The sequence below is a fragment of the Stegostoma tigrinum genome, chromosome 39 (genome assembly GCF_030684315.1).
Source record: "Stegostoma tigrinum isolate sSteTig4 chromosome 39, sSteTig4.hap1, whole genome shotgun sequence".
Classification (NCBI taxonomy): Eukaryota; Metazoa; Chordata; class Chondrichthyes; order Orectolobiformes; family Stegostomatidae; genus Stegostoma; species Stegostoma tigrinum.
This window is the reverse complement of record NC_081392.1, coordinates 437324-450782: the sequence shown is the minus strand read 5'-3', so window position 1 is coordinate 450782 and position 13459 is coordinate 437324.

The window sequence follows — 13459 nt, the reverse complement described above, 5'->3', positions numbered from 1 at the left end:
ACTTGGGGACAATGTGCAAACTCCACACAGACAGTTGCCCGAGGGTGGAATTGAACCCAGGTCCCTGGCATTGTGACAGGCAGCAAAGCTAACCACTGAGCCAACATGTCGCCCCTAAGTGTAAACAACTTGCCTCACACACCTCCTGTACCATACATGTGACAATTAAGTTAATTCTAATTCTAATTCTAATAAAGCTAATCCTAAACTCTCCCCTCTCACCTTAAGCTATGTACAGTATTTTTTGACATTTCCGCCCTGGGAAAAAGATTCTGATTAACCACCCTTTCCTTGCCTCTCAATTTTGTAAAATTATAGCAGGTTGTTCCTCAGCATCCGATGCACTATCAAAAACACAGTTTTTCTAAGCTTTCTGTAAGCTTCATATACTCCAATCCAGGTGGCATCCTGAGATGCTGCTTGGCCTGCTGTGTTCATCCAGCTTCACACTTTATTATCCTGGCATCCTGGTAAACCTCTTTTGCACCTTCTCCAAAGCCTCCTCATCCTTCCTACAGCATGGTGACCAGAACTACACAGCTTAATCCAAACTAAAATTTTATACAGCTGCAAAATGACTTGCCAACTTTTATACTCAATGTGTGACTGATGAAGGCAAGCATTCTGAGTGCCTTCTTTACCACCTTATCCACTCGTGTTGCCACTTTCAGGGAGCTATGGACTTACACCAAGATCCCTCTGTATATCAATGCTCCTAAGGGTTCAGCCATTTACTATGCACTTTCCTGTTGCCTCCCAAAATCCACCACCTCACATTTGTCCATCAAACTTCATCTGCTATTTCTCTACCCAACTGTTCAACTGATCTACATCCTGCTGTATCCTTTGACAACCTTGTTCACTATTTATAACTCCACCAATTTGCATGTTGCCTGCAAACTTACTAATCATATCACTGACATTTTCATCCAAATCATTTATATATGTTATAAACTATAGAGGTCTTAATACTGATCCTTGCAGAATTCAACTGGTCACATATCTCTAGTCAGAAAAACACCCCTCCATTGCTACCCTTGTCTTCTATGACCAAAACAATTTTAAATCCAATTTACTAACTCAGTGTGGATCCCACAAGAATTTGGACCAACCTACTATGAGGGATTTTGTCAGATGCTTCATTAAAGTCCATGAAGACAACATCTACTGCCTTACCATTCCTTAAAAAAAAACTTGATCAAATTTGTGAGAAAAGATCTTCCCTGCGAAAAGTCATGCCGACTATCATTAAATCCACTTTTCCAAATGTGTGTAAATCATGTCTCAAAGAATCTTCTTCGACAATTTCCCTCCCACTGAGGTAAGGTTCGCTGGCCTGTAATTTCCTGGATTATGCCTGTTGTTCTTTTTAAACAAAAGAATAAGATTGGTTCTCCTCTAGAATTCTGGGGCCTCACCTGTGGCTAAAGAGGATACAAAGATCTCTGTCAAGGCCGCAGCAATTTGACTTCCTTGCCTCCCTCAGTATCCAAGATAGATCCTATCAGGCCCTGAGGAATCAACTACCTTAGACACCCAGCACCTCCTCCTTCTTAGTATCTTTGCCACATAGGCTTTAAGATAAAGGAGCCCATTGACTGTCTTCTGCCAATCAATTATGACTGATTTGTGTCTCAATTCCATTTTTCTGCCCTCCCCCATAACCTTTGATCCCTTACTCATCAAGAACCAATCTATTTCTGCCTTTTTACGGCCATCCATGACTGAAGCAATATAAAATGACTGAAAGTGGTTGAGCTGGCATAATACAGCTGAGGAAATTTTTCAGCTGTAACAGCTTTTGCCCTTTGAGCGGCGTAGTGACACAGTGGTTAGCACTGCTGCCTCACAGTGCCAAGGGACCTGGGTTTGATTCCAGTCTTGGATGACTGTCTGTGTGAAGTCTGCACATTCTCTCCGTGTCTGCGTGGGTTTCTGCTGGTGCTCCGGTTTCCTCCCACAGTCCAAAGATGTGACGGCCATACTAAGTTGCCCATTTTGTTCAGGGAAGTGTAGGTTAGGTGCCTTAGCATGGAAATGCAGGGTTACAGGGAAAAGGTAGGGGATGGGTCTAGGCGGGATGTTCTTTGGAAGGCCAGAGTGGATTTGCTGGGTTGATGGACCTGTTTCCACACCGTTGGAATGCTATGATTCTAAGCAGCTTCCATAGTCTGCTATTTGCATTTAAGTTATAAGCAAAAGTTATCATACTCTTCACAGAAGGAATATGTTCAAGGTAACAAGTTTAAAATAATACAAAGGGTCTTGTGAGATTAATAAAATGGACTTGGTTGAAAGAAAAGTATAGCAGCTTGCATAGAGGCAGTTTGATAAGAAGCATCCTTGAGAAAATGCTGAAAGAGGCCAGTTTGGCACTGATCATGATAGAAGGGAAGGGTCTGACCCACATCAGTTAAAATCCACAGCTAAATGTAGTCATGTCATAGATCAAAGTGGAGCTTTAAATATCCAGGCATTAAGGGATTTAACTGCATTCCTGTGGTTATCCAATCTAAAACAGATAGAAAAGCCATCCTTCCTATTAGCTGGGGAGCAGTGAATATGTGTAATTGCTAGAAAAGCTCAACTGGTCTGGCAGAAGTTCTGAAAAAGCATTATTGGATCTGAAAGGTCAACTCATCTTCACCTCCACAGATGTTGCCAGACTTGCTGAGTTTTCCCAGCGATATCTATTTTCACTTGTGTGCTTCCTTTTGTTCAATGAACAAGTCCCTAGACAGCCAGAGGTTTTCTCCGCACAGGTGCAGAATAATAAACTATTTGATGCTTGAAGTGGGCCTGGGTGTCGAGTGACTCATTTAGTCATTCCACCCAAATGGTCTTAAATACACTGAATGATTTCACCTCTACAGCTTTCTGAGGCAATGAGTTCCACAGGTTCACCAACCTCTGGCTGAAGAAATTCCTCTTCATTTCAGTTCTAAAGGTTCACCCCTTCCCTCTGAGACTGTGCTATCAGATCCTAGTCTCTCCTATTGGTGGAAACATTTTCTCCACATCCACTCAATATTCTGTAAGTTCAATGTGGTTGCCCTCATCCTCTAAACTCCATCAAAAATAGACCCAAAGTCCTCAACTGCTCTTCTTAAGATTATCCCTTCATTTCTGCAGTCATTCTTGTAAGCCTCCTCTGGAACCCCCTCTAAGGTCAGCACATCCATCCTTACATACAGAGCCCGTAATTGCACAATATTCCAAATGCAGTCTGACCAAAGCCTTAGTTAGCCTTAGCAGTACATCCTGGCTCTTGTATTCTAGCCTTCTTGAAATGATTTATATTATCAAATTGAAAGAACATATAACTTTTAGCTTCCTTAGTTATTCCATTGTTATATGGTGGAGATAAGAGGGCACCAGAGAGCGGTGACTCTTTTATCTAGTGGCAGAAGTGTGGCAAAGTTCAGTTGCAGCAGTGTCACTGGTTTAGCGGCAATGGACATGAGGCATCGGGCATGAGGAGCCTGGATCCATGCCCTGGCTGAGCTGGAATCATTCCAAAAACCACCTAACTTTATTGTTTTATTTTTCTGTCTTTATATTCTGTGCTTTGTTTACTTTCTGTGTTTTAAGATGGTGCCGGAGAGTGGCGACACTAAACAAGACTTGTCACTGTATTTGTAATAAATACATGTAATAATAAATAACTTAAATCGAACAGATGTATGATCTAAGTGTGGAGCTGGATGAACACAGCAGGCCAAGCAGCATCTCAGAGGAAGGGTCTAGGCCCAAAACGTCAGCTTTTGTGCTCCTGAGATGCTACTTGGCCTGCTGTGTTCATCCAGCTCCACACTTTGTTATCTTGGATTCTCCAGCATCTGCAGTTCCCATTATCACACATGTATGATCTAATTGCCATTACCGAAACCTGGCTAGATAGTGGCTAGGACTGGAAACTGAAATATTCAAGGGTGTTCGACTAGAAGGAAAAGTATCTGGAATTGTGCTTGCAATCATAATAATAACACATTAATAAGAGAAGACAAGAATGCTTGATGAGGGAAGGGCAGTGGATATTGTCGACATGGAATTTAGTAAGGCATTTGATAAGATACCTCATAGTAGGCTGGTACAAATGTTCAATCAGTCATGTTATTTTCAATGGCGGGGCAGCTTTGATGGGTTGAATGGCCTACTCCAGTTCATGTGACTCTACATTGTCTCAAGATACATATTCACACATACTCACCAATTTGCTACTTCAAGTCTGCTAGATTGTGACACTAGGAGTAATCCAGTGATTACTGCTTCCGATTTTTGACTTTTCAACTTTTTCTCCAACTCCTGAAAATATGATTGTTGGATCTCAATGACCATCTTCTCTGTATCATTAATAGTGAGACCACGTGTATACCATGGCTTTGGCCACCTTGCCCTTGACTAATATATTTGTACCCTTTCTGTGACGCCTTCTAACTCTGGCACCAGGATCACACCTTCTATATGCAACTCATTCTAATCTGGGATTGTGGGATAAGAAGGTTTCAAAATTTACAGAAATGGCCATCCCACCTGACTGTAGAATTTCCTCTCACAATGGCATTTCTCTGATTTTTTTGTTCTGTCTTGTACATTGTCGTGGATGTCTGCACTTCAATCTTTCAGAGTTCTTAGTACTGAGAGTGACAATTAGGTTAAAATATCCTGCATTCACTGCTTCTATCTACTTTTCTGGAAGGCTAACAATCTGTAGTCCTGAATTCTGATTGCTGGTGGTATGTACAATCCGGCTGCTGCTTCGCAATGAATCTGATTTACCCTGACACTCAAGAAATCCTGAGTTTGAGATGAAGAAAAGGGAGGAACTTCCTGAACATGTGATTCCCAAACACAAGAGAACCTTCCTGAGGTTCCCACGTGGATAGGATTTGCAAAAGGTCATAGATGCCCAAAAGTATAAGAAAAACACTTTATTCCCTCTTTAACAATCTGGTCAGTGCGCTGTTTAAACTATTAACTTTTATTTACAAACATAAACCTGTGCTAATATACTTATTGGTTCACTTGCTATATGCCAATACTAGTTGAGTCTTTGTATTTTTCTTAACTGTTAAATTGAACAAGTATCCCAGTTTAGCAAGAAAGGAGAAAATATTCATACAATTAATCGGGGGAGGTTGAGCCTCACTAACTACATTGAGTTTTTTGAGGAGGTAACAAAGATGATTGATGAGGGAAAAGTGGTTGATGTTGCCTACATGGACTTCAGTAAAGCCTTTGAGAGGGTCCATCATGGCAGACTTGTACAAAAGGTGAAGTCACATGGTATCAAGAGTGAGCTGGCAAGATGGATACAGAACTGGCTTAGTCACAGGAGACAGAGGGTGGCAGTGGGAGGATGCTTTGTGGAATGGAGGGTTGTGACTAGTGGTGTTCAAAACGGATCAGTGCTGGGACCTCTGCTGCTCGTGGTCTACATAAATGATTTGAAGGAAAACATGGCTGGTCTAATTAGCAAATTTGCAGATGATACGAAGATTGGTAGAATTGTGGATAGTGAGGAAGATCATCAGAAAATACAGCAGGATATAGATCAGTTGGATGTATGGGCATAAAAATGGCAGATGAAGTTTAATCCAGACAAATATGAGGTGATGCATTCTGTAAAGTCAAGTACAGTTATACAGTGAATGGCAGAACACTTAGGAGTATTGATACACAGAGGGATCTGGGTGTGTAAGCCCACAGATCACCGAAGGTGGCAGCGCAAGTAGATAAGGTAGTAAAAAAGGCCTATGGTATGCTTGTTTTCATTAGAAGGGGCATTGAATAAAGGATAGGCAAGTTATGCAGCAGGAATAAAAACAAAGTTGCTGGAAAAGCTCAGCAGGCCTGGCAGCATCTGTGGAGGAGAAAAAAGAGAGAACAGGAAGGGTCACCCGACCCGAAAAATTAACTCTTTTTTTCTCCTCCACAGATGCTGCCAAGCCTGCTGAGCTTTTCCAGCAACTTTGTTTTTGTTCCTGATTTACAGCATCCGCAGTTCTTTTGGTTCTTAGGTTATGCAGCAGCTCTATCCAAGTTTAGTTAGACCACGCTTGGAATATAGAATACAATTCTGGTCCACAGAAGGATGTGGATGCTTTGGGGAAGGTATATAAATGTTTTACTGGGATGTTGCCTGGTATGGGGAATTTTAGCCGAGAACAAAGGTTGGATAAACTGGATTTACTTTCACTGGAAGGTAGGAGGTTAAGAGATGACCTAATAGAAGTTTATAGGATTGTGAATGGCATGGATAGAATAGAAAGAGTGAGGCATTTTCCCAAGGTGGTGAGGTCAATTACTGGGGGACACAGGTTCAAGGTACAAGGCGGGGGGAGGGGGGGGTTTAAAAGGGATGTGCAAGGCACGTTTTTTCACACAAAGGGTGGCGAGCACCTAGAATGTGCTGCCAGAGGAGGTGGTGGAAGCAGACACAATAGCAGCATTTAAGAAGCACCTGGGCAACTACATGAACAGGATGGGAGCTAAGGGATAAAGATCCTGAAAGGCCAAAATGGGTTGGCACAGGCTTGGAGGGCCAAAGGGCCTGTTCCCATGCTGTACTGTTCTTTGTTCTAAACATTACCTGCCTTCCTTCCTTCCTGTGACTTCAAACTTGGTTTCTTCTGATGCTGTAGTTCCACTTTTTATGCTGTCACTACCCTGCTCTTTTCACTGTCATCACTTTTTATTCATAGAACATAGAACAACACAATGCAGGCTCTTCAGCTCACCATGTTGTGCTGACCAATTATCCTACTAAGATCAATCTACCCTGCATACCCTACATTTTTCCATCCTCCATGTGCTTATCTTAGAGTCGCTTAAAAATCTCTAAAGTATCTGACTCCACTACCACTACCAGAAGCACATTCCACACGCCCACCACTCTCTGTGTGAACAGCCTACCTCTGACATCTCCCCATACCTTCCTCCAATCACCTTAAAATTATGCCCCCTCATAACAGTCATTTCCACCCTGGGAAAAAGTCTCTGACTATCCACTCTATCTATGCCCGTCATTATCTTGTTCACCTCTATCAAGTCACCTCTCATCCTTCTTTGCACCAATGAAAAAAGCCCTAGCTCCCTCAACCTTTCCTCAGAAGAGCTGCCCTCCAGTCCAGGATGCATCCTGGTAAATCTCCTCTGCACCCTCTCTGAAGATTCCACATCTTTCCTCCAACGAGGGGACCAGAACTGAACACAATATTCCGTGAGTGGTCCAACCAGAGTTTTATGGAGCTGCAGCATAACCTCATGGCTCTTAAACTGAATTCCTCTGTCAATGAAAGCCAACACACCTTCCTTCTTCCTTACAACTCTATCAACTTGTGTAGCAGCTTTGTAGGCTCTATGGACATGGACCCCAAGATCCCTCCATTCCTCGACACTGCCAAGAATCCGTCATTAACCTTGTATTCTGCATTCAAATTCGGCTTTCCAAAATGAATCACATCACACTTTACTGGGTTGAATTCCATCTTCAACTTCTTGGTCCAGTTCTGCATCCTGTCAAAGTCCCGTAGCATCCTACAATAGCCCTCCATGCTGTCCACAACTCCAGCTACCTTCGTGTCATCAGAAAACCTACTAACCCACTCTTTTCTACTTCCTCATCCAAGTCACTTATAAAGATCACTAAAGATTTATAAAGTTTTTTTGTATTTAGAGTCATAGAATCATACAGTACAGAAACAGACTCTTAGGTTCAACCAGTCAACGGTGACCATAAATCCAAACTAAATTAGCCTCACTTGCTCGTGTATGGTCCATAGCCCTCCAAACTTTTCCTATTCATGTACCTATCCAAATGTCTTTCAAATGTAATTGTATCTGCTTCTGGCATTTCCTCAGCCGATTCATTCCACATATTAGGGGAGGCAATACCTGAGTGTTCTTTCTGCTAAACTATTAATCCAGAAATTCAGCAAATATTCTGGGACCTGGTTTCAAATCAGGCCGTGGCAGTTGGTGCAAATTGAATTCAATAAATATCTGGAAGTAAGAGCCTAATGCTAACCATTTAACCACTGCCAATTGTCGGAAAAAACGATCTGGTTCACTAATATCCTTCAGGGAGGGGAATCTGCCATTCTTACCTGGCCAGTTACATGTGACTCCAGAGTCACGTCAATATGGTTGACTCTCAACTGCCCTCCGAAATGGTCAAGCAAGCCATTCAGTTGTAACAATCACTACAAAGTCTCAACAAAGAAATGAAACCAAATATACTACCTAGCATCAAGTCAAGCCCGGGAAATAACAGTGACAAAAATAGCCCTACTGACTCTGGAAAGCCCTCTTTGTGAACATGGCAGACACTGGCGGCCCGAAGTGCATTTATTTCAATGCAAGGAGTATGCTCGTAAGACAGATGAGCTTAAAGCCTGGAGTAGTACGTGCAACTATGACATAACAGAAACTTGGTTGACAGTGGGCCAGGTTTGGCAGCTTACTGTTCCAAACTTTAGATATTGCATTACTGATTGAAGAAAATGTCACAGCTTTATTATAGAGAAGACATCTTGGAAGGTTCATCCAACAAGGCCATCTTGGTAGAACTCAGGAATAAGAAAGGTGCAATCATTAAGGTGGGTAATTATATAGGCATCCCAATAGCCAGCAAAAGATAGGGGAACAGATATGTAAGCAGTTGTAAAACAACGGAGTTGTACTACTGGGTCACAGAATCCCAACAGCGTGGAAACAAGCCATTCGGCCCAACCAACCTTCCAACAACATCCCATCCAGACCCATACCCCACCTATCCTTGTTACCCTGCATTTCCTGTGGCTAATCACCAAACCTACACAGCCCAGAATACTATGGGCAATTTAGCATGGCCAATCACCTAAATTGCACATCTTTGTATTGTGCGACGATACTTTAGCATCTGGCAGAAACCCACACAGACACAGGGAGAATGTGCAAACGCCACACAGACAGTCGCCTGTGGTTGGAATAAAACTCATGTGCCGGGCGCTGCGAGGCAACAGTGCTAACCACTAAGCCACCACGCCATTTTAACTTCCCTAATATTGACTGGGACTCCCTTAGTTCCAAGGCCTTAGGTGGGGTAGAATTTAGCAGGGTTTCTTGAAACAATATGTAAATAGACTGACTAGGGAACGAGCAGTACTAGTCCTTGAATTGGGGGATGAACCTGGCCAAGTGATCAAAGTTTTATTGGGGAGGCAATTTGGGAACAATAAGTTTTAATAGAGCTATGGATAAGGATAAGACTAGTCCTTGGGTGGAAGTACTAAACCTTGGGGGAAGGTTAATGATCAAAGTATTAGGCAGGAGTAGGAGAAATTACACTTGGGACAGCTGTTTGAGGTTAAATCCACATCTGACACATGGGACAATACAGTATAGAGCTGGAGGAACACAGCAGGCCAGGCAGCAGAGGAGCAGGAATAAGGAAGGGTCTCAACTCAAAACAGCTACTTTCCTGCTCCTCTGATGCTGCGTGGTCCACTGTGTTCCTCCACCTCCATACTGTGTTATCTCTGACTCCAGTTCTTGCAGTTCTTGCTATCTTTGACACATGGGAGCCATTTAATGGTTCAGAGTTCAGGACCAGCATGTTTCTATAAGGATGAAAGATAAGGATGGCAAGATTTGGGAACCCTGGATGAAAAGGGATATTGTAAGTTAAGTTAAAAAGGAAAAAAGAAGCATTTGTAAGGTTTAGGAAACAGAAATCATCTAAGGGCCTTGAGGAATATTAAACAAGCAGAAAAAAATTTTAACATAGAAATAGGTGGCTTGGAGGGGACCATGAATTGTCCTTGGCAAGTATGATTAGAGAGAAAACCAAAAAAATTTATATTATATTAGGAGCTAAAAGGTAATTAGAGAAAAGGTGGGTCCACTCAAAGACAAAGGAGGAAATTTATGTATGGAGCCAGACGAAATCAGTGAGGTTCTTAATGAATACTTTGCATCATGGAGAAAGAAATGGATAATGCTAAGACTGGGTTATGTTGATATTCTAGGGCATGTCAATTTTAAGAAGGTGTCTTGAAAAAAATCCACTGGGTCATGATGGAATCTATCCCAGTATACAGATGGAGGCAAGGGAGGAGATTGTTAGAGCCTTGACAGAAGAAATTTGTCATCTTAGTCATAGATGGTTAAACCCTTATTCTACGGTTTATGGCCTCTGGTTGACTCTCTCAATTATGACTCTCCCACAAGGGGAAACAACCTTTCTACACATACTCTGTTAAGAACCCTAAGAATCTTACTTAAGACCATTAGACATAGGGGTGGAAGTAAGGCCATTCGGCCCATCAAGTCCTCTCCACCATTTAAATCATGGCTGATGGGCATTTCGGCTCCACTTCCCTGCACTCTCCCTGTAGCCCTTGATTCCTTGTGAGATCAAGAATTTGTCGATCTCTGCCTTGAAGGCATCCAACTTCCCGGCCTCCACTGCACTCCGTGGCAATGAATTCCACAAGCCCACCACTCTCTGGCTGAAGAAATGTCGTCTCATTTCAGTTTTAAATTTACCCACTCTAATTTTAAGGCTGTGCCCACAGGTCCTAGCCTAATGGAAACAACTTCCCAGCATCCACCCCTTCTAAGACATACATTATCTTGTAAGTTTCTATTAGATCTCTCCACACCTTCTAAAATCCAAAGAGTACAATCCCAGGATCCTTAGCCATTCATCATACGTTAAACCTACCATCCCAGGGATCATCCGTGTGAATCTCCGCTGGACACGCTCCAGGGCTAGTATGTCCTTCCTGGGGTGTGGGGCCCAAAATTGGACACAGTATTCTAAATGGGGCCTAACTAGAGCTTTATAAAGCCTCAGAAGCACATCGCTGCTTTTATATTCCAATCCTCTTGAGATAAATGACAACATTACATTCGCTTTCTTAATCATGGACTCTACCCGCAAGTTAACCTTTACAGAATCCTGGACCAACACTCCCAGATCCCTTTGTACTTCTGCTTTACGAATTTCCTCACCATTTAGAAAATAGTCCATGCCTGTAATCTTTTTTTCAAAATGCAAAACCTCACATTTACTCATACTGAATTTCATCAGCCATTTCCTGGACCACTCTCCTAAACTGTCTAAATCTTTCTGCAGCTTCCCCACCTCCTCAGTACTACCTGCCTGTCCACCTATCTTCGTATCATCGGAAAACTTCGCCAGAATGCGCCCAGTCCCTTCTTCCAGATCATTAATACACAAGGCGAACAGCTGCGGCCCCAACACTGAACCCTGCAGGACACCACTCGTCACCAGTTGCCATTCTTGCATCCTGGTAAATCTTTTCCAAAAAAGAGCCTTTTATCCCAACTCTCTGCCTTCTGTCAGACAGCCAATCCTCAATCCAAGCCAGCAGCACACCTCGAACACCACAGGTCCTCACCTTGCTCAGTAGCCTCCCGTGAGGCACCGTATCAAAGGCCTTTTGGAAGTCTAGAGAGATAACATCTACTGGGTTTCCCTGGTCTAACATACTTGTTACCTCTTCAAAGAATTCTAACAGGTTTGTCAGGCACGTACTCCCCTTACTAAGTCCATGCTGACTTGTTCTAATCTGACACTGCACTTCCAGGAATTTAGAAATCTCATCCTTGACAATGGATTCAAGAATTTTACCAACTACCGAGGTTAGGCTAATCGGCCTATAATTTTCCATCTTTTGCCTTGATCCTTTCTTAAACAAGGGGGAGTTACAACAGCAATTTTCCAATCATCTGCGACTTTCCCTGACTCCAGTGACTTTTGAAAGATCACAACCAAAGTCTCTGCTATTTCCTCAGCCACCTCCCTCAGAACTCTAGGATGTAGCATATCGGGGCCAGAAGATTTATCAATTTTTAGACCTTTTAGCTTTTCTAGCACCTTCTCTTTTGTAATGCCTACCATACTCAACTCTGCCCCCTGACTCTCCCTAATTGTTGGCATACTACTCATGTCTTCCACTGTGAAGGCTGACACAAAGTACTTATTAAGTTCTTCAGCTATTTCCTTATCTCCCATCACTAGCCTTCCAGCATCAATTTGGAGTGGCCCAATATCTACTTTTGCCTCTTGTTTGTTTCTTATGTATTGAAAGAAGCTTTTACTATCATTTCTAACATTAGTAGCTAGCCTACCTTCATATTTGATCCTCTCCTTCCTTGATGCTCTCTTTGTTCTCCTCTGTTTGTTTTTGTAGCCTTCCCAATCTTCGGATTTCCCAGTGCTCTTGGCCACTTTATAGGCACTCTTTTTCTTTGATATATTTCCTGACTTTGTCAGCCATGGCTGTCTAATCTCACCCCGGATAATCTTTCTTTTCTTTGGGATGAACCTACTTCTTTCAATAAGATCGCCTCTCATTCTTCTATATTCCAAAGACTGCAGGCTGTTTTTCCACTCAACCTCTACTCATAAGATGGTGCATCCATACCTGGCATCACTCTAATAAAGCTTTTCCGGACTGCCTCCAAAGCTGGTGGATCTTTTCTTCGATAAGGGGCCCACAACTGTTTACAGTATACCAATTGTGATCTGACTAATACTTTGCATAGTTTTAGCAAGATGTCCCTATTTTTATACTACACTCCCACTGAAATGAAAGGTCAACATTCCATCTTCCTTCTCTATTACCCACTTAACATGGATGCTTTCTGCAGTCTTTCTCCATGTTAAGCTGTCAAGCTTTTGCCCACTCACTTCACCTAGAAATCTCCTGGACTTGATGGGATGTATTCTAGACTGTTAAAGGACGTAGCTACAGAGACAGTGTGATCTTCCAGGAATTATTTCATGTTACAAAGAAATGAATTGTTTGCATATCAGCAAAGATGTAAATGATAGAAAAAAATGCATTTCAAACGTAAAGCACAGTCAATTAATGCTGTGAGTGCTTCCCAATATTTCTCCCATTGTGCCCTATTGAGAGAGTTGGAAATTGTGAGAAATGAGACGAAGAGGGGGAGGAATGAGGATGTCAGTCAAAGTATGAGGCAAACAGGAGGCTGGAAGAACACAGCAAGCCGGGCAACATCTGGAAGAAAGGAGCAGTCAACGTTTTGGGTATAACCCTTCTTCAGGCCTGGCAGTTATACCCAAAACGCTGACTGCTCCTTTCCTTGGATTCCAGCATCTGCAGGTTTTTTTTGTCTCTAAGAGTGTGAGGGCCTGTCAGAGAGGTAGCACAGCTAGAGCACAATGGTAATCACTGCTGCCTCAGAGCTTACAACCTCACTGAGGGTCCTGGCTTACTGGATACAATTCATTCCTTTTTTGTGTTTTGCAAACAGCAATCGTTAGAAATTTGTTCAGCTTGTTCTTTTGGAGATGTAACAGAAATAACAGTACGAGAGCTAACAAAACCTTGTAACATGCAGGGCGGGTGCTTAATTGCTCCATAATAAATGAAGCCTAACAAATTTATGACTGCACAGGTTTGAAACACACAATCTTTGA